This window comes from Hylobates moloch, unplaced genomic scaffold (assembly GCF_009828535.3).
Source record: "Hylobates moloch isolate HMO894 unplaced genomic scaffold, HMol_V3 SCAFFOLD_19, whole genome shotgun sequence".
In the NCBI taxonomy this organism is placed as follows: Eukaryota; Metazoa; Chordata; class Mammalia; order Primates; family Hylobatidae; genus Hylobates; species Hylobates moloch.
In genome coordinates this window covers 56,486,125-56,507,934 of record NW_026652294.1, presented here as the reverse complement: position 1 = coordinate 56,507,934, position 21,810 = coordinate 56,486,125, and the positions used below count along the sequence as shown (strand labels likewise).

At 37.5% G+C, this 21,810-nt stretch overlaps 1 long non-coding RNA gene across 1 annotated transcript; it reads left to right on the top strand.

Annotated features, from left to right (window-relative positions):
* The first annotated feature begins 8,751 nt into the window (after positions 1-8,751).
* On the top strand, positions 8,752-15,475 carry LOC116458434 (uncharacterized). The gene is made up of 3 exons (XR_004245315.2): positions 8,752-8,885; positions 13,722-13,847; positions 15,265-15,475. It is a non-coding gene; the product is annotated as an uncharacterized LOC116458434 (long non-coding RNA).
* The last annotated feature ends 6,335 nt before the right edge of the window (positions 15,476-21,810 follow it).

Sequence of the window (21,810 nt, the reverse complement as noted above, 5' to 3'; positions counted from 1 at the left end):
GCTAGGAGCTATAAATTAATCTCCACAGTACATCTAAGATAGAAGTTTTACTATTACTCTCTTTAGGAGGAAATAGGGGTCTATAGAGGTTAAGACTCACAGCCTGGAAGGAGTGAACAAAAAAATACTTAGCTTTAGGTATTTTGACTAGAAGCTTGGGTCCTTAACCACCTACTCACCAATTTGAAGAAAGATGATTGAAATCGCAACAGCTACACTGACTCTTGAAAGCAAAGTAACTCGTTAAATGAGGGTATGTGTATACTGGCTGGGATATTGTGGGCTCGTGATGACTTGTAAGCAGAGGCAGCTGCACATATGAAGACCATGGAGGGTATATCATCAGCGGAAATGAAAGTGATTAGTGTTGGAGGTTTCAGTGCATATTCTGGTTTTCTATTACTGCATAACAAATCACCCTAAAATTTAGTGACTTAAATAAACATGATCATTTATTTAGCTCATGAATTTGCAAGTTGTGCAGAGCTTGGCTGGGATAGCTCGCCTTTCTTCCATGCAGTGTCTGCTGGGACTGCATGATTGCATGAAGGGGGGCCGGGCAGCTGGAGGTGTTCATGAATCTCTATTTTTGCATGATATTTTCACAAGCTCTCTCAAGCATGGGAGCTTCAGGTAGCAGAACTTCTGACATGGCAGCTTAGTCCTTCGAAGGTGTATGCCTGAAAAGAGAGAATCAGGCAGATGCTATATTGCCTTTTGTGACCAAGCCTTGGAAATCACTGGTCTCTCTTGTGTTGAGGTGGTTATAAGATCCTGCCCAGGTTCAGGAGGTAGCATAAATTTCACCTCTGAATGGAGAAGTGCCAGTGTCCTGAAAAAGCACATGGGCCCAGAAATACTGTTGTGGCAATTTTTTGAAAATCAAGTGTGATAAATACAGCATAGTGTAGTCATAAAAGACAGATTAGGAGCATGATGTGCTTTGATTTCAACTATGGGCTCTATTACTTACTAACTGGGTTACTTTGGTTAAGTTGTTTGACTCTTGTTTTTTGAGATGGAGTCTTGCTCTGTCGCCGAGGCTGGAGTGCAATGGCACAATCTTGGCTCACTGCAACCTCTGCCTCCCGGATACAAGTGATTCTCATGCCTCAGCCTCCCGAGTAGCTGGGATTACAGGCATCTGCCACCACATCTAGATAATTTTTGTACTTTTTTTCTTTTTCGAGACTGAGTCTCGCTGTGTCGCCCAGGCTGGAGTGCAGCGGCATGAACTCAGCTCACTGCAACTTCCGCCTCCCAGGTTCAAGCCATTCTCCTGCCTCAGCCTCCTGAGTAGCTGGGAGTACAGGCACACGCCACCATGCCAGGCTAATTTTTGTATTCTTAGTAGAGACAGGGTTTCACCATGTTGGCCAGGTTGGTCTTAAACTCTTGACCTCATGATCTGCCCGCCTCAGCCTCTCAAAGTGCTGGGATTACAGGCATAAGCCACCTCGCCCAGCCTAATTTTTGTATTTTTAGTAGAGATGGGATTTCACCATGTTGGCCAGGCTGGTCTGGAACTCCTGGCCTCAGGTGATCTGCCCACCTTGGCTTCCCAAAGTGCTGGGATTACAGGCATGAGCTACCACACCCAGCCCAAGTTGTTTGACTCTTGAGTCTCAGCTTTCTTATTTGTAAAATGAAGGTACTAGTACTAATTTGGAGAGTTGTTAAAGATTAAATAATATATGTAAATGGCTTGGCATAAGGGACTGGCACAAACTAGGCACTTCATATATAAAAGCTGTGATTATTGATGAACCAGTAGTAAGGTACATAACTGGAGAAGGAGAAGGGGCCAGTTTTTGGGAAAGCTTTTGTAGCTATTAATAGTAAGGTGGTAAAATAGTAATAATAACCAAAAGTTACTGAAAACTAAATACACTGCTAAACTCTTCAAAAGGAATATCTAATTGGATCTTAACAACAAACCTATGAAGCTGGACTAATGTTATCTCGTTTTACAAATGAGGAAATGTAAGATCAAACAGGTTAAGAAACTTTCCCAAGTTGATAAGTAGCAAAGACAGGATTCGAACCAAGATAATTGTCTTATCAGAAACTGTACTAGGGTAGTCTGCATTTCATGATAAAGACTATCAGATGCCACTAAAACTTTTTAAACAGGGAAGTCTTGTGTTCAAATTTGCTCTTTAGAAGGCAGTATGGAGTGCAGATCAGATGCTGGCAACATGGAGATCAGTTAGAAGATGGTTGCTCTAATTCAGTTGAGAAATACTGAGACATCTGAAATATCGAAGACATCAGTAGTGTGGGTGATGTGAAAGTGGTTCTAAGAAACTAGTGGCAATCATCCTTCATTACTGATTGGGCGTGGAGAGAAAGAGAGGTAACATCGGTAGCCGTTAGTCAACTCTGAGTGCAGGCACTGGCATGTGCGTTATTACCCAGGGCTCTAAGTGGAGAAAGAAAACAACCCCAGGGTGTCTTCAAACCTGAAGCATATTTCCTAAGCCTTTGCACTCTCAGTCTAGACTAAAAACAAACAAAGCAGCCTCCTCTGAAATGCTGGAAACCCTCCCCACTTGAAACTCTCAGATCTCTTACCGTGCAATTCTAGCTTTCAAATTCCAAGCTGAGCTTCCTTTCCCACACCCCGAGTCCTTGCACTGGGGATTACAATGATCATTTGTATGTACTAGGTGATTGTTCCTTCCACATCAGGGGCCTTGGAGCGGATGACCTAAAGCTGCTTTCTCCTGTCCTGACTTTCTCCACCCAGCACTGCAACCATACATACAATTTTCTGGTCTTGTAGAGAATGACTGACTGGTCATTATAGTCTTCCAAAAGGATAAGAGATTGGTGTCATGATGTGGTCTTCAGGCAGCCAGGGGGAATCTCCATATGAGATACTTGTTGACTGTATTACTTAGTTTTAGGTGAACTTCCTGTGGAGGGACAATATGTGCTTAGAAGGACAGAGAAGGAATATATTAGGTAAGGCATTCTACATCTCAGATAAGGAACTTCAATGAATTGTTGGGTCAAGGTCTAAGAAACAAACCAGCCATCAATGGGAAAGTTAACTAAAATGAAGAACCCAACGTACAACCCCAAATCCTAGTTTTTCTGACTATGTTTTCTTAAACTGAAATAATTTCTGAGATTAAAAAGAAGTTGCTGTGACTTTGTCTGATAGATGTATTTTTTGTTATATATTTGTTTGGGCCTTCTATCTCTCTTACTCTGTTTTCTTTATAATAGAATTAATCTCTGAAAAGTAACTTTACTGTATTCTGATGCTCCATTTTGAATAAGTCAGTGCTTCTCCCAATGGGCTCAGGAGATTGGCATTTGATTGAACAGCTTTTGTCTATTGATTGTTTTCTTTTAGGTAGACTGGGTACTCCATTTAACTCAGTATTTCTGACAATAAATCAGTCAAGAAGGGAGTATTACTCTAATGGTTTGAACACTTGTCTATGCACATTGCTTGGTCATTCAATAAATAGTTATTGGTGAGATCAGGCACATTCAGGGTGGTATGGCCGTAGACAATAAATGGTTAACTCTCTGCCTTCACTGTACCAGTATTTAAGTTATAAGGTAGTTAAGCTACACCAGTGCAAAATCATACAGTTTGGTCACAGTCCTACTTGAGGATCTCAAACCTAGCTCCTCTTAACAAACAAGGAGGCTTAAACTTGGCTTTGCGCACTGAATTATTCCTTTAGAAAAATAGTTGGTGTACAACTCATCCTTTTCATTTACAAAGAAACAAATTTGAGCAGTTTCTCAATTTAAAAAGTCTCCCAAATGGATTATATTTAATTGTCCATTTCCAGTGAAACTCACTAAATTGGTAAATAGCAGTGAGTGAATAACTGATGAGGTCATACTTTCTTGTTTTGGACTACTGCAAACACCACGGAGCAACAACAGATTAGAATATAAAGGTTAAGCAAGGGTTTAGTTTTTGCTCAAAAGCCATTTGCTTGTTACAAAGGCTACCAAACCTTTGAACATCAGACCAAACCAAAAATAAAACAAGACAAAATAAAAAAAGCCCCAAAACTGAAAGATGAAAACATAGTTTGATAACCTAAGCTGCTCTTCCTTTGTTTAACCTTGAATTCATGAGATTTTTTTTTCCCCAGAAGAAAAATTCTTTTGGGACACCTTCAGCAATTTAACATTTTCTAAGCATTACAGCAAATAAGAGGCAATCATTCTTCAGTCATAAAGATAAGCCAAGGAATGAAAGTGCTTTTGCAGGTCATGTCACCTGACAGAAACTTTGGACTGGTCCTTTCCTGGTTCAAGAGTTCAGCCATAATACCTACTTTCCCTATCAGCTGGCTCAAGCTGATAAGGTCCTGAAGCAAGCAAAGGTTCTTTACGAGCTTTTATTTAATTGTCCTTGCCACAAAAGGGTTGAGGGGATTCGTCTGTACAGAGTTACCTCTTGTTGGTCTATTTTTTTCTTTGGAATAAATCGCTGTCTCCCCTGACTGGATAGAGTAAATAGAGTTTGTTTAAACACTTTTCATCAAATTCCTAGTGCCTAGTACAGAGCTTTTTAACCCTAATAAGTTTCCTGTCTGTACTTATTGAAGGAATAATGACAAACTCTGCCTTAGATTGGTGACTGGCTAGGGAGAAACATGGTTCAAGAGCTGAATAAGTAAGAGCAAGTATTTTATTGTATGCCCATCAAATGTATTAGATGCTGGTGATGGAGGTAAGAGTGTGATAGAAGCTGAGTTCTCTAAAATTACATATGAGATGTCATCTGCCATTTAGTATTAGCTGTGTCTGTCTTTTTTCCAGGAATTTGGCCTTAAAAGAGATCATTCAAAAGTATTACCCAAATAGTGATTTATCAGGCTTTAATGTAGGGAACCTTTAGTGGATTGCAACTGCTATGGTCCCTTTGAAGGGAGCTGGAGCAAGATTTTCCATGCCTAATCATACTCATTTTCCCTTTCACTCCCAATGACGTCCCATCTTTCCTTCTATTTGGTCTGATAAACACCAACAATAGATCCTTTCTGTAGCTTCCATCCTAACTTGTATTCTAGCCTTAACGCTGCAACAATCTCACTGTTACCTAGAAGTCGATTGACTTCCCTGAATGTTAGCTTCTTTAGCTGTAAATAAGTAATTGTATGAGGTGATGGTTAAGGTGATTTACTAATTTTACAATTCTATTATTTTTGGAATAGATCCTAGTTAGGATAGCTTGAAGTAGATACTTAATCCACTATTATTCTCTCTTCTAAGATATAGTTACTAGTTGATCATATTTTTCCTTAAAGGCTGAACTGAATTCTCTGATATCAGGCAACTAAACATCTCATATCTGTCAATATGAACATCCATTGGGTGCCTGTTATTTAACCAGGTAGAATTCTTAGCCGTGATTGAAAATCTAGGTGTCTCTTCTGGTACTATCACTTGGATGAGTAAAGTTTGAAAACCATTAAGTTGACATTTCTAATAGGACTGTGGATTTAACATAGATTCCCAGAAGTCTTGGAATACAACACTGTACACAGATGAAGATATAGTACTTTTTGGTATTTTCTTTTTGCAAGTGGTACAAATATCTGCATGTCATAACATCATCACTATGGATCCCATCTTTTAATGAGAGTTTAGTATATGCTAGACACTGTCACTAAACATGTAGGATCTTGTTTAGTTTTCTCAAAATGTTGTAGTTACTATGATTATTTTTTATGTCTTGAAATCATCGTGTATACGTGCGTAAACCATGTATCTAGAATTTATAGAAGAATTAAAATTCAAAAACCCTATACACATCTCTCATTTTTAAAAAATACCATCTTACCTGTCTTTAGATGCCCTGTATTCCCTCCCCAATCTCATCCCCTTCCTACTCTTGAAAGTGATCACTATCCAAATTTTGTGCCACACATTAACTTGTTTTCTTTAGCTTTGCCATCTATGTATGTATCCCTAGGTAATACATGGCTTAGTTACACTTGTTTTTAAATTTGATGTAAATGTAATCCTATAGTATGAATTTTCTAAGACTTGATTAATCTATGAACATTTTATTTTGAGATTCGTCAATATTGATGTGTGTAACTATAGTTTATTCATTGCTATTGCTGAATAATATTCCATTGGATGACTTTGCTACAATTTATTCTACCATTGTTGGATATTTGGGTTGCTCCCATTTTATTTATTTATTTATTTATTTTGCTGTTATGAACAATGTGGCTTTGAACATTCTTGTACATACCTGGCATGTATATGTATGTATCTATCTGTCTGTGCATCTTAAGATGCACTAGAAAACTGAGGCCCACAGTCACCAAGCAACTTGTTTAATGTCAGAGTGAGTTGGTGGTGAGGCCAAAGTCTGAATTCAGCAGTCTGTTACCATAGTTTTCATCTTTAACCACAATACTCTGTGAATCCTTATTTTAAAAAGGAAGGTCTGGAGAATTTAAAATAACTTCCTAAAGAGCAGGGATTCAACAAAGCTCAGTCTGACTAATGCCTTCCAGTTTTAAAAAATCACCCAAAACACATATTATGATTCTATTTGTGAAGTATTAGCTGATTACAAGAGAATGAGTTCATACTTGGCACTATTATCTCTTTCTTACAAGTGATCAGATGTCAAAATGTGAAAACTACAAATTTCACATTATCCATATATATTTGATGTAACATTTTTCCTTTAGGAATATGAGTAGAAATAGAAAGAAAGGTTTTTACAGTGAAATAGATTTTTTTCCTCTGTCTCTTTAGCCTACCAAATCTCTTTCGCAATACTTAACACTTATAAATGCATTTAATTTCAGTGTCAATTAAAGAAATTCAAAAGTAGATAATAAGTGAGACCAGCGCCCAGTAAATGTTTATGATGTGACACTGACAAATTATGGGCTGCTATAATCAAGATAGCATTAAAAATTTTAAAGTGTTTGTATGAACAAACCATTCTGGAAGGAGTGTTTGGTGTGGCAGTGAGCAAAACAACCCAGTAACTATGGCCGTTAGTGTTAAAGCTCTGATTTTGACATGAAAGGAATAAAAATGGAAGTCCGGCTAAATCACAAGTGTCCTGGAGAAACTTGGATGAGTTTCTTGGCTAGAGGTTTTTCCCACCACGGTAAGTATTTTCAAAGGAAAACAAAGTAAAATTTTTCTCTTATATGAGTCATATCTCTGTTGGTTGTAAGTGGCTGAAACTCATCTTGAACTACCAAGGTAAGAGAAGAAACATACTGGTTAAAGGAATTCCAGAAAGGACTGAACAATCAAACCATTTTGAAGGACAAGCATAGAGCTGGACTCTAGAACAACCAAAACGAGGGGTTCAACCACTGTGAGGGATCTCTCTCCAACTCTTGCTCAGGCTTTTCTCCCTGGCTTGACTTTCTTCTCTTTCACTGTAGATTGGCTTCTCGCACATGGCAAGAAACATTGCTGCTAGCACTTCCCGAGTTCCACGTTCTACAATATCCACTACTGGTGATAGATTAACCTATGGTTTTTCTGGTGAAAAGTTAAAAATTACCTGGGGAAAGTCTGCTTGTCTCAGATTGGAGATATTGCCCATCTCTGGACCAATATACTATTATGTGTGGCTGACTATATAAAAACATGGATATTTTCTTGGAATCACTTGGTTTGACTGGGAGAGGAGCCTTCTCAAAACAAAGGAAGTGCAATTTATAGAAGGTAGTAGAATAGGCAGATAAAACAAGAATTCTTCACCATATTGCTCAAATAATCCCCATGACATTTTTAGTATATTGTAAAGAGAGTTCTAAAGTGTTTCCAAACTATTATAGCAAAATTTAATCTTATAATAATTTCTTCTTGAACTATGTATAATTTACCTGAAATATTTTCCAAAAAGCAATCAATGTGAGAAAATGAGAGCCCTGTCTTCTTAAAAAAATGAGTAAAAGTCTGCAGGTTCAGAACAAAAGAAAATGAGGTAAGGCCTTAAATAAATCATGCTAAGAAAGCTAAAATTCTAGACAAAGTCACATCGGCAAAACTAGAAGGTTGGTACTGTGCTTCAGTTTACTGCTTGCTATTTGGTTAAGAGGAGGGGCGATGTGATAAAAACAGTGACGAAGTGAGAAAACTGATGTATTAGTTTTCTATTGCATTATAACAAGTCACCACAAACCTAGAGATTTGAAATAACGCCCATGTATTAATCTCGCAGTTCCTGTGTGTCAGACCTCCAGGCACTGCGTGGCTTGGCTGGGTTCTCTGCTTAGAATCTCACAGGTCAAAATCAAAGTATCAATGGGAGCTGCAGTTCTCCCAAGCTGGAGCTTGTGTTCCTTTTAAACTCTCAGGCTGCTGGCATAATTTATTTCCTTATCAAGCCTTCCATACGATCCTCTCCATCTTCAGGCCAGCAATGGCCTGTCAAATCCTTCTCATTCTTTGGAAATCTCTGACTTCCCTTTCTGTCACAGCTCTGTAACTTCTTTTCTCTTCTGCCACCAGCAGAAGAGACTTTTAAGAGTTTATGGGATTAGATTACATCCATCTGGATAATCTTTTACTTAAAGGCCAACTATGCTATATAACATAGCCAATTTGCACATTACGGAGACTAGGGTATAAAATCTTCGGGGTCATTCCTAGAAATTCTGCCTGCCGCAGCCTGGTTTCTTGGCTGGACTCTAGTATGTATTTGCTAACTCTCCCAAGCCTCAGTCTCACTATTCGCAAAAGTGAGTTTTGATGCTCTTTGCCCTGCTTGCCTCACAGGATCTTAACATAGATGTAAGATCAAATGTAATAGCACGTCAAACAATGTGTAACTCCAGTTATACAAACATTACTGTATCTCATTGGGGATACGAAGCTCTACACACTTGAAGACGGTGAAAGAATATAAAAATGTAAGTTATTGCTTTTATAATAAATGTGTTCCTATTGGCTGAAAATTTCAATATCTGATGCAAATAGTCAACTTTCTATTTTACTTTTTCTAATTATGCAAGACCTTGTAATCACAAACCTAAAAATTGCAAGCCACATGCCCGTAAGGCCAAATAAAAATTTATAAAATTCTCTTAAAAAGACTCTGTAGAGTCCAAATGAAAATACATCCAGTCCTTTTAAAAGGATCCAACCACATATATCAACTGAACTATACATGTTACCAAAAACAATGGAAACTTTTCATATTCTCTAATTGGCCTTTGGAACTTATGTAGCATCAGGTATGCAAATGAACAACTTCAGACCTTGATTACTCCAACCTCCTCTCCCACTGTCACAACCACTTCTGTCATGACCTAGTTATTCTCAGAAAGTTCCCTCTTATACCTGGTCAAACTTCTCTTACAATCACCTGTGACTTTCCCTCTTGGTCTTGGATCACATCATCCTAAATACATTAAAAGTCCTGATTCTTCCTGTCCCTTAAATATATCTCTACTTGAATCACTGTGTTAGTTCAGGTCCTCTGAGAGAAAGATGCTAAGATGAAATTAGATGTGCAAGAGATTCGCTGAGGTAAACCTTGTGGGGAAAAATGGAGAGGTACCTAGAGAAGCCTGGGCAGACTGGCTACTGTGTTAGACTCATCCCCATGAAGGAGAAAGGAGAGGAAGGCAAAGAAGAAAATCCTTAAGATTTCAACTCTAAGAAAGTTTTGACAAAGCTGATTGGGAGTATTTAAGGCAAAGCTGCCCGCCAGAAGAGTACTGCATCTTTCAGGAACAGACTTGCTTTAGTTCATCTGCTGTGCTTAGTAATTGGCTGGGAGCAGCCACAGAAAGCATGGACTCAGTACAAACTTGGTGATGAATTTCAGAGGCAGAGGCTAAGACCATCAGTCTATTATTATCCTTGCAATAGCTGTCATAATTACTATCAGAGCAAACAATTTTTTATGTGTGAATTCATGAGATAATGGTCTTTTCTTTCCTGCTTTCAAGAGCCATGTCATTGAAAGAGCTAATCATTCAAATTTATGCTGCATTACTGACTAAATATTTTCATTTATCATACTTTATTTTAAAATACTTTAACTCATGGCCCGATGATTTTCAGTTAACCAAATTCTCCTTTACTATCCTAGTTGCCCCTTCTGTCTTTTCCTTAGAAATGTTATTGTAATATTTACAAGATGGCCTGAATCTTGAACCCCCAATCTTCAATGAGCACCAAATGGTGATTATAGATTCCCAGCTGTAGAGATATATCAGACAAAGGAAACTTCATTAGTATGTACCAATGTTTGGACTCCAAATGCTTTTGTGTCTGAGTCACAAGGACTCCTCTTTCTTGGTGGCTTAAAGTTAGGCTGAAGAAGATTTACATTATGTTGTGCATGACCTCTTTAGTTTGGTTCTACTTATACTTTCAAGGAGGGAAGAGTGGGGAAGGTGTCCCTTAGTGAGCATATTTTGTACACATGAAAACAGGGTACTAACACTTATGCCAGGACGCATGCATAAACTAGGATGGTTCTGAAAAAACTGCGATATATGATCACTCTAGGGTCTCCCCTCTCAGAAGTGAGGGAGACTTAAACCTTTTACATCACCAAGTACATGGAAAGAAAGACAGCAGGGAAGTGATTCCAAAGAGAAACCTGAAAAAAGCAATGCGGAAAGATAGACATTTTAGCCTTTTCTTTCTTCTCAAAAGTTCACATTCCTTTTCACTCTGCTTCACTTATGCTGCCCTAGTTCCAGAATGTTTCCTCTCTTGGGTGAAGATGGGAATAAGTACATGGGGCAGCAAGGGGTGGGTGGGACCTGTGCTCCCATTAAGTTTCTTCCAGAATCATTTCTACATGATTATCAGTTTGGATCACATGGACTTGGGGATTATTGGTGGTTTTCTAGGGTAAACAGGGCATATTGTGCTGGAGGACATATTTTATCTGTAATAATTTGGGGAAATTTTCTTTTATATTAAATAAAACCAAGATATGTAATGAATTAGGATGAAAAATTCATCTGAATTTTATAAGTGAATCATGAGAACTCAAAGATACTTAGCCCTTGGGACCACTTTATACTCCTGTTCAGATCCCTTCGGCTAAGCATGATTATTTGCTATTTTCAGCTATTAGTTATGTCTTGTTGAAAAAGTATGAGAAGAACTGCCCAATAAATTAGAGTGTGTGCTCAACATTCTCTTAGCTTCTTTGTCTCTTTCCAAAATTGGATCAAACGACATTGGACATGATCAACTTCCTACTGTTTTGACAACCATCTGAGGATACTTTTATAATTGATAATTTGGACTAGATTACGCAATGTGTGACGAGACACAACGTAGTCTGTACTCCCCATGATATGTATATCTGTTTGATATACTCAAACGGAGTATGTCAAACGGATATAAGTTTGAGTAGGTATGGAGATGAGCCAGGGCTTATTTCTTCAACTTTACTTTACTGAATGGTCTTATGTGCCACAACTGTTCTGGAAACTGTGATACATTAATTAACAGATAAAGCCTTTCCCTCACAATGCATAACAGACCCGACAGAGTATGAATGTACGTACAAACTAGTAAATAAAAAAACAAATGAAAGTATTCAGATAGTGCTGTAACTACTGGGATGAAAATAGAGCAGGAAGGAAAATACAGCCTGCTTGATGTGGGAGACAGGGATAGCCACTCTGAGGAGGTGACATTTGACCCAAGACCTAAATGAGGAGAAGGAGACAGTCAGATGAAAATGAGGGAAGTAGCAATGGCAAATACAGAGAACTTGAGACAACTTGGCCCATTGGAGGGACAGAGACAAAGCCAATGTGGGACCACAGTGGATGAAAGGGAGGCTGGTTGGAGAAATAGGCAGTGCTGAGGCCATAAAAGGTCCTATAGGTCATGGAAAGACATTTGGTTACTTTTCTAATGACAGTGAGATGTTACTGGGGAGTTTTAAACTGGGGAATGTCATAACTGTCCAAATGTAACCAAATAGTAAAACCATTCTTCCTGAATAACTTGGCTAAAAGGAATATTATGACTACAGATGTACATGAAGATTAAGCAGAACATGGAAGAAAGGCCTCAACTAAACTTGACCTCATATAAATATGGGAGGAAGATCAAATGGAAGCTGGGAGTGTTGAAAGAATGTAAGGGGAATGACTTCTAATAATGAACAAAGGCTGTATTTTATTATGAAGAAAAATGTTATGCATCTTATGCATGCAGAAGAAATTCCCATTCAAAAGACTTGAAAAAGTCTTGGGTGTTTGCTATAACAAACCTTTTAAGATCTAGAAAATTCACATACTTAGAGCTTAATTTCTAAAGAGCTCAGAATTCTCAGTATATTATATGCTATGAAATTTTATTTATTTTTAATTTAACCTACTTGTGTGCAAAATCAATAAGGAAGCTTAAGGAATATAAACAACTATTTAACATGGCCATTTAAATAGATTCAAAGTAAAGAATGTCAGCATAGTGTTTCTTTGATATGACAGCCCCTCCTCCCAGGGCACTTAAATGAAGGGTGGGGGGGAATCTTAACCTGAAATTGAAAACCCTGAAATCATGTTTCCAAGGAAAGAGAAGGAAAATAGGAAAAACAAAAACAAAAAGCAGCAACTCATTTGGAAGCTCATGGGAGAGGCAGAGGAGGATTCATACATCTCAGACTGGTTTGCCTTAGCCAGTGAATCATTTAAATAGGAAAAAACAGGGGGCTGACTCAGCTTGAGCAAGCTCTTGCTATCCCCTATTGAGGTCCGCACTTGGTGTGGCCCCTGCCGCTCTCCTCAGACCTTGCTGCCCTCCTCCTTTGTCACTGTGGAGAAACAGGAAGGAATGTTTATTAGCAAGACTGACTGGGGTCACACCCAATGCAATATCAGGTTTTTACCTCTCCCAGGCCTGGGAAGAGGTTCAAGGATCAAGGACAAGCTCCTGGTTAGAGTGAGAGGCAAGTTCAAACCTTTGAAAAATAAACTCACAACCAGCATTTGGCACAGGCCTCTGGAGTTTACAGAATGTAACTGCCTGTGTGTGATTTCATTAGTTTCTCCTGCCAATCTAATGAGATTTTACGTCTTGTAACAGTGAGGCAATTGGAGTCTCTACAGGGAAAGGAGCTTGCCTAAAACTGCAGGATAGGTAGCACTTGGATCCTGACTTTCTGACTCCTAGGATTGTGCTGTCTTCAGATGATCACATGCCTTCTTGGCAGATGTTTCTAACAAAGGAGAGAGTTGCCCAGGGTGGGGCTCTGCTAGCTCCCTTGTCATGAGCCTTTCTTTCCACTTTGCCTTTTAGTTGCACCACATAGTCACCTTCAGTTAGCTGTGCGAATAGGCTCACTCTTATGTTAACATGTACTAAAAGTGAAAATGGGGGGAGAGAGAGAGAGAGAGAGAAAGAGAGACATAGAGAGAGAGAGGCTCATATTATGGTATGTTCCCTGCCCCACCCCACTCCACTCCCTCTTAACAGGGAGAAAGTACCTGGAGAAAATTATTGCTATGAAGGGCATAGCCAGCTAAATGGGTGTCACTTAGTCTGAAAAATCTCAAAGATGTCAATAAGCCACTTGAGACAACAAGGAACCTGTTTTCTTGTCATCATTCCTTCTCAGTCCTTGGCTTTGGGAACGGTGACTTTATAGAGAGAGAAGAACCTCTGTGGAGTTAAAAGGTTTATGAACTTTATTCCCTGCAACAAATCAGTGACAGTTGTTCCACAGGCTGATGGTTTTCCCTTTACCTTTCCTTTTTTAACAGCTATATGTCTCACAGTCCAGACTTGGAGTACAAGTAATAAGAAGAATAAAACTTAATCCCTTAAGTAGATTCACCATAAGTTAGCTCAGGGCAATTCCAGTGCAAGTATGGTCTGTGATCCAACAGGTGAGTGACTTTGCTGCTGAAATTCACATGTATGTGAATTTCACAGTGGCTTTTGCTTTGTAGCATGCTCTAATCCTTTTGTCCATTTTCATCACACAAACTGCTGAATACAGGATTGTTAAATGGATGGGGAGATATTATGAAAATCTCCCATTATGAAAATCTCCCCTGCCTATCTGACCATTGTCCTTAGGCAATCAGGATCTTGCTTTAAGAAAAGGTAGGCATTGGAGTCAGGCTGCTGTAGTATGAATCATTATGCTATCATTTTTCATTTGTTTTTGCTCTGTGACATTAGGAAAGTTATGTAGAATTTTGTGCCTCAGTTTCCTCATTCAATATGGGGATAATAACTGTGCCTGTCTTGTAGGATTATTGTGAGGTCCAAGTGCAATAATATATAGTACACTGTGCCTGGCATCTAGTAAGCATTCATTAAGATGACATGAAGATAACACAGATATATCTTAACATGTAATTATGATTTTGCTTATTCAAGCCCAAGCATTCCAATTTAATGGAGTTAGGCAAACACAGTAAATTCATTGCTCTTTCCTTTTTATGCTACTTCCTTTGAAGAGGCAGTCAAGTTCCATTTGACTGATTCGGAACTTTTTAGCAATGTATATTATGCTGACTTCACTCTTACATGCTCTCGGGGCTATAATTCATCAAGTTAGGTGAGCAAAGAAGTGTGTTGGTGAAAGAGAAATGAGGAAGAACAAGGAAGAAAAAAAGGGTCACGAGCTTATTCACTGCCAATATTTATTATATGGAACAATGACCATCCTTCAGAAGTGTTTTTTCTCTATTGTACTGTAGATGTGGAAGAATTATCATTGCTCAATAGCTGTCTCAGTCACTACCTGATAGACTTGGGAGGTCTGGCTATTTCAGGGCTCATTTGACATACAGTGACATTTTTGGATTAAAGCTTTCATGATGAATGCCAGTCTGGGTCCAAAATGGTTGAAAGCTGTCGCCATCTATAGGCTAGTTGTTTGTAGTAAAATACTTTCCCTCACTGCATTAGGTTCTTGGTACCATTTATCTAGCAGAGTTCTTCAGTAGGCTTGAGGCTTAGCAGTAAAGTTAAAACAATAACCAACATCCCAAACCCAGTGGCTCTCAAATCGCAGTGAGGTGGCATAGAACTTTAGCATGAACTGGAGCTTGGGTTCAGCTAGACTTTCATATAAATCCTTGTTTGAAGTTAGTAGTTGTGTGATCTTGGGCACTGATATTAAATCTTTATGAGAAAGTTATCTCTGAAATATGGGAAGTAAACCTTACACTTAGGTTGTTGTGAAGATTCAATGAGTTATAACGATTGTATACACTATAATGATCTATATTATAGATGTTTCATAAATATGATTGCCTTCATTTTATTCTTTCCTTGTCTCTTTCTTCCCAGTATCTTACAGACAGCAAGTTGAACATTGTGGGGTGCATAAGCTACTGAGGCCTTTGAAGCTTTCTGCTACATGGAGGCTAGGGCCAGAGTCAAGATTTATGCTTTGCAGCACACTGGTCAGCTGTTTTTGCAAATCAGATTAAATGATTTTTAAATGAGGCTGAGAGCATGGGAGATAGTAATGTGTATTTCCTTATGAGCTGCTGCATAAGTAAGTACTTTGTAAAATGTCAGGGGCTCCAGGATTATATGGTATTACTGTCACTATTGTAAACACTTCTACCTTTTTTTCTTCCTTTTACAGGTTAGGAAATTGAAATACAGAAAGATGAAAAGTGATTTGCCCAAGCATATAGATCAAAGCTGTGGCAGAACCAGGACTGGAACCTTTATCTCTCTACTAACGGTTTTTTTACAAAAATAACCTTGTTTCAAAAATATTAAAAAGTCACAAGAAAGGTAAACATGTGGATAAACAAAATGAAGAAAATAAAAATTATCCAGTAATAACATACTGGCATACGTCTTTCTGGTATATTTTCCTGTGTTGTCATCACTATCATCTCCATCATCATTATATCCATCATTATCATCATCATCATCACCATCATCATCATCATTATCATCACCACAGCGAACACATAATGCTTACCTAGTGCCAGATGCTGTCTAGGCATTTATTACTGGTATTACTGGTAACTCATGTAATCCTCATGACAGCCTTCTAAGGTGGTTGCTATTATCCCCATGTTACATATGAAGAGACAGAAGCATAAAGAAGTTGCACAGCTGGTAATTAGCTGGGATTTGAACTTAAGCAGTCTAACCTTAGAGTAATGATTTTAATAACTATGCTATATACATACAAATTTACAAAATAAAACTAGGCTCAGACAATAAAAACAGCTCTCTTTTCATGTTACAATACTTTTTCACTTCATAACACATAATCACTAATGTTTTAAAGATCAAAACAATGCACATAAAGTGTACTGGTTTTTAAAAAAGAGGAAATAGCCACTTACCTCAACCAAACTAACTTGGAGATAGATTGGATTGATAATGGCAAGGGTGATGGGTAGATGGGTAGAGGTTGCTCAAAAAGAAACACAAGATATATCCTCTTTTAAGGATCCTGATGCTTTGCTCAAAGTTATTTTTATTCTTTTAAAACTAAAAAAACATAACTGTACAAAATTCATAGGGTACATAGTGGCGCTTTGATATATATAATGTACAGTGATCAGATCAGGGTAATTCGCATACCCAGTCATCATATAGTAGTATAGAACACGAACTTATTCTATCTAGCTATAATTTTGTATCCTTTAACAATTCTCTCCCTATCCCTCCCTTCCCCCTACTTTTCTTAGCTTCTAGTATCCTGTGTTCTACTTTTTACTTCTATGAAATCAACTTTTTCAGCTTCTGTATGTGAGTGAGAACATGCGGTGTTTAGTAGGAAATTTCTGTTCCTGGCTTATTTCACTTAACACAATGTCCTCCAAGAGCATCCATCCAGGATTTTATTGCCTTTTATGGCCTAATAGTACTTCGTTGTGTATATATACCATATTTTCTTTTTTTTTTTTGTAATTTTTTTTTTTATTATACTTTAGGTTTTAGGGTACATGTGCACAATGTGCAGGTTTGTTACATATGTATCCATGTGCCACGCTGATTTCCTGCACCCATTAACTCGTCATTTAGCATTAGGTATATCTCCTAATGCTGTCCCTCCCCCCTCCCCCAACCCCACAACAGTCCCCGGAGTGTGATGTTCCCCTTCCTGTGTCCATGAGTTCTCATTGTTCAATTCCCACCTATGAGTGAGAACATGCGGTCTTTGATTTTTTTGTCCTTGTGATAGTTTACTGAGAATGATGTTTTCCAGTTTCATCCATGTCCCTACAAAGGATATGAACTCATCCTTTTTTATGGCTGCATAGTATTCCATGGTGTATATGTGCCACATTTTCTTAATCCAGTCTATCGTTGTTGGACATTTGGGTTGGTTCCAACTCTTTGCTATTGTGAATAGTGCCGCAATAAACATACGTGTGCATGTGTCTTTATATGCAGCCAAAAAACACATGAAGAAATGCTCATCATCACTGGCCATCAGAGAAATGCAAATCAAAACCACAGTGAGATACCATCTCACACCAGTTAGAATGGCCATCATTAAAAAAATCAGGAAACAACAGGTGCTGGAGAGGATGTGGAGAAATAGGAACACTTTTACACTGTCGGTGGGACTGTAAACTAGTTCAACCATTGTGGAAGTCAGTGTGGCGATTCCTCAGGGATCTAGAACTAGAAATACCATTTGACCCAGCCATCCCATTACTGGGTATATACCCAAAGGACTATAAATCATGCTGCTATAAAGATATATATACCATATTTTCTTTGTCCATTCATTTGTTTTTTGATGCCTGGGTTGATTCTATAACTTGGCTATTGTGAATAGTACTGCAATAAACATGGTCTGTAGATGTCTCTTTGATATAATGATTTTCTTTCCTTTGGATAAATTGCTAGTAATGGGATTGCTCGATCATACCATAGTTCTATTCGTAGTTTTTTGAGGAACCTCCATTCTGTCCTCCATAGTGGTTGTACTAATTTATGTTCCCACCAACAGTGTATAAGAATTCCCTTTTCTCCACATCCCTGCCAGCATTTGTTATTTTTTTTTTGTATTTTTGACAATAGTCATCCTAACTGGGGTGAGATGATACCTCATTGCAGCTTCAATTCACATCTCCCTGATGATTAGGGATGTTGAGCATTTTTTCATATATTTATTGGCCATTTGTATGTGTTGTTTTGAGAAATGTCTGTTCAGATCATTTTCCTACTCTTTAATTAGATTTTTTTTTTACTGTTGAGATGTTTGAGTCCCTTATATATTCTAGATATTAATCCCTTGTCAGATGAGTAGTTTGCAAATATTTTCTTCCATTTTGTAGTTTGTATATTCACTGTGTTCATTACTTCCTTTGCTGTACAAAAGCTTTTTGGATTGATATAATCCCATTTGTGTATTTTGTTTGTGTTGCCTATGTTTTTAAGGTATTATTCAGAAAATTTTTGCCCAGACCGAGGTCTTGAAGCATTTTTTTCTATGTATTCTTCTAGTAATTCTATTTTTCATGTCTTACATTTAGGTTTTTGATCCATATTGCAATGATATTTATATAGCGTGAGAGACGGGAATCTAGTTTAATTCTTCTGCATCTAGATATCCAGTTTTCCCAGCACCATTCATTGAGGAGACTGTCCTTTACCCACTGAGTGTTCTTGATATCTTTGTTAAAAATCAGGTGGTTGTAGATATGTGGATTAATTTCTGGGTTCTCTATTCTGTTCTATTGATCTATGTGTCTTTTTTTATACCAGTACTATGCTATTTTGTTTACTATAGCTTTGTACTATACTTTGATGTCTGGTAGTGTGATAACTCCAGCTTTGTTCTTTTTGCTTAGGATTGCTTTGGCTGTTTGGGGTCTTTTGTGGTTCCATATAAATTTTAGAAATTTTTCTATTTCTGTGAAGAACATCATTAGTATTTTGATAGGGATTGCATTGAATCTATAGGTTGCTTTGGGCAGCAGATATCTTTCCATTTGTTTTTGTCCTTTTCCATTTCTTTCATCAGTATTTTGTAGTTTTAGTTGTAGAGGTCTTTCACCTCCTTGGTTACATTTATTCCTTGGTATTTTATTGTTTTTGTAGCTATTGTAAATGGGATTGCCTTCTTGGTTGCTTTCTCAGCTAGTTCATTGTTCATGTATAGAGATACTACTGATTTTTGTGTATTGATATTGTATTCTGCAACTTTACAGAATTTGTTATTAGCTCTGAGTTTTTTGGTAGAGTCATTAGATTTTTCTATATATAAAATCATGTCATCTGCAAACAGGGACAATTTGACTTCCTCCTTTCCAATTTGGATGTCCTTTATTTCTTTGTCTTGCCTAGTTGCTTGGGCTAGGACTTCCAATACTGTGTTGAATAAATATGTTAAGAGTGGGCATACTTGTCTTGTTTCAGTTCTTAGAGGAAATGCTAGTGTAGCTGAGGATAGAAGTGAAAACAGAGTAAAAACTTCAGTAGAAGCTGGGGAGAAATGAGTTTGCACCAAAAGAGGTGAGGGATGGAACTGAGGGAGGTCTCGAGGGGTAAGAGAGGCCAAAGAGCTGGCAGGTGCTGCTATTAGGATGGCCAAGGATCCAGAAGTAATGATAAATGAGAAGATGGATTTAAAAAACCCTGAAGTTGTTTAACTTGAAGAAGAAGAAGACAGTCAGAGAGAAGTGAGGGCTTACTTTTCATGTTTAAAGGCTGTTATGTGGCAAAGGGATTAGATTTATCCGTGTTATTCCAGAGGACAGAAATAGGACAAATGTATGCAAATAGAGTGAGGAAGATTTAAAACAAATGGAGAAGACATTCTAAAATCAACTACAATGAGCGTAAACAACAACAACGGAAAGGACTATTTTTGCAGTTATGTAGTTCTTGTTCTCTATAGATACATGTGTAAGCAGAAGCGGAATAACCATTTACTGAAAATATAAATACAAACAAAGCAAATTGCAGACAATAAATATTGTATTAGTTCTCATTTTGTAAAACTTATACAGGTATCACATGCATAGACAAATACACCAAACTGATGAACATTTGCCTTGTATAATCTTTTTTCAGTTTTTTATGAACATATATTACTCAAACAATTTAGAACAATCGGCTATGTATATATTTTTAATTTGTAAAAGATTAGGAAAATTAATTACACTTTCTGAGGTCACAACTAAAAGCCAAGATTTTAATCCATTTCTATTTGATGTAAAGTCTGGTCTTTTTTCAGGAAACCACAATCCCACATTTTAAGGGCATTAAGAAAGGGATGAGTAGACAAAATGTAGAGGTAGTAGGTACAGAATACAAAGTTTCAAGAGATTAGAAGCTTCTAAACTAACAAACAGCCAATTTGTAGAGTCTCACTGGAAAGTGACAAAGAGGACAGTTAAGTTAGTTGGAACTGAACTGAGGCCAGACAGGGCTGTGGGACAAGTCAGGGTGTGGTCATTCTGGTAAGCAAGCAGCAGATGCAGAATCAAGACAGAGTTGTTTCTCCTTCTCTCTCTCTCTTTAATTGTAATGCCTTTTATAACAAACAAATATTATGCTTATTTCTGTCTCTAAATTTTTTTTTAGTAATTTCTCATTACTTAACCTCTATTTTTTAAAAAACTAACTTTTCTCTTGTTTTTCTAGTTAGGCTATCATTCATATTTATTATGTGGAACTAGAGGTAGTCCTGGCTACTTGGGAACAGAGTGGAGTCTAGCCATGTCAGGGCCAGAAGTGGTCTCAGCTAAGTTAGAATGTGATACCATTATTTACACAAGTGTGGCCTGCCTTCAAGATAGGGTGAGGTGTTTTATGACCACAGGCTTTATGAGTTATAGCTATAAAACAATCAGTCTTTTAAAGCAAACACACCACAATGTCTACATGCAAATGAGAACTGTCCTTCAGGGCTGTGACCTTGGGAAACTCTTCATACATACTAGCACAAAACATATTTAAACTCTTCACTGAAAATATTATTCAGACCTAGTCTCTCTCTCAGTCTCTCTCTATGTTTCTCTCTCACATGTACATGCATGCATGCACATGCGTGCACACACACATATGCTCACATCATTTTAAGATATATCTCATTTTTCACCAAAACCATTTTATCTTGCTTGATAACCAATTTTATTTGTTAGGCGACTTGGCTATAAATGCCTTTGGCCATCAGGAAAATCAAATCTATCATTAAAAGACACTGTTACTACTGAAGAAGTAAAAAAAGAATGGGCTACTGACCCTGAAGATCATACCCGAAGTAGAGCTGCAAAGATATTTGGAATATTGGTAATATCCAGTAAAGAATGACCTTCATGCTATTTTGAGGAGATGTTTAAATGTCAAATTATTGAGATATTTATAAAATAAAAATAAACTAACTCTGCTTCATATTCCAACTTGTGTATGACACTTCTTAGGTTATCATTTCATTCCAAATTTATGGTCACTACCCTACTGTCATTCCTCATACTAACCATATGATCAACAGTTCAAAAGCAGCCACTCGCAGAGGTAAGCAAGAAATATGGTAAATACTGTGTTGACAAAAGTATGCAGAAGCAGTCACATTTATACAGTAGCGAAGGAAATGTAAATTGGACAAACTTTTTGGAAGATAAGTTGAGAATGTCAAAAATCAAAACGCACTTTCTGTTTTATTCAGCAATTATGAGCCCTTTGTTTTACAGATATGCTCACAAATATATACAAACATGTATGCACAATTATGTTCACTGCGGTATTGTGCTAGAAAAATACTAAAAACAAACCAAATGTTCATCAATAGGGAAATTGTTCAATAAATTATAGTATATCTTAAAAAGGAATAATATATAACAACTGAAAAAATAAAATAGTTGATATAAGCAGATATTCCAAGATCTGCCAGACATATTG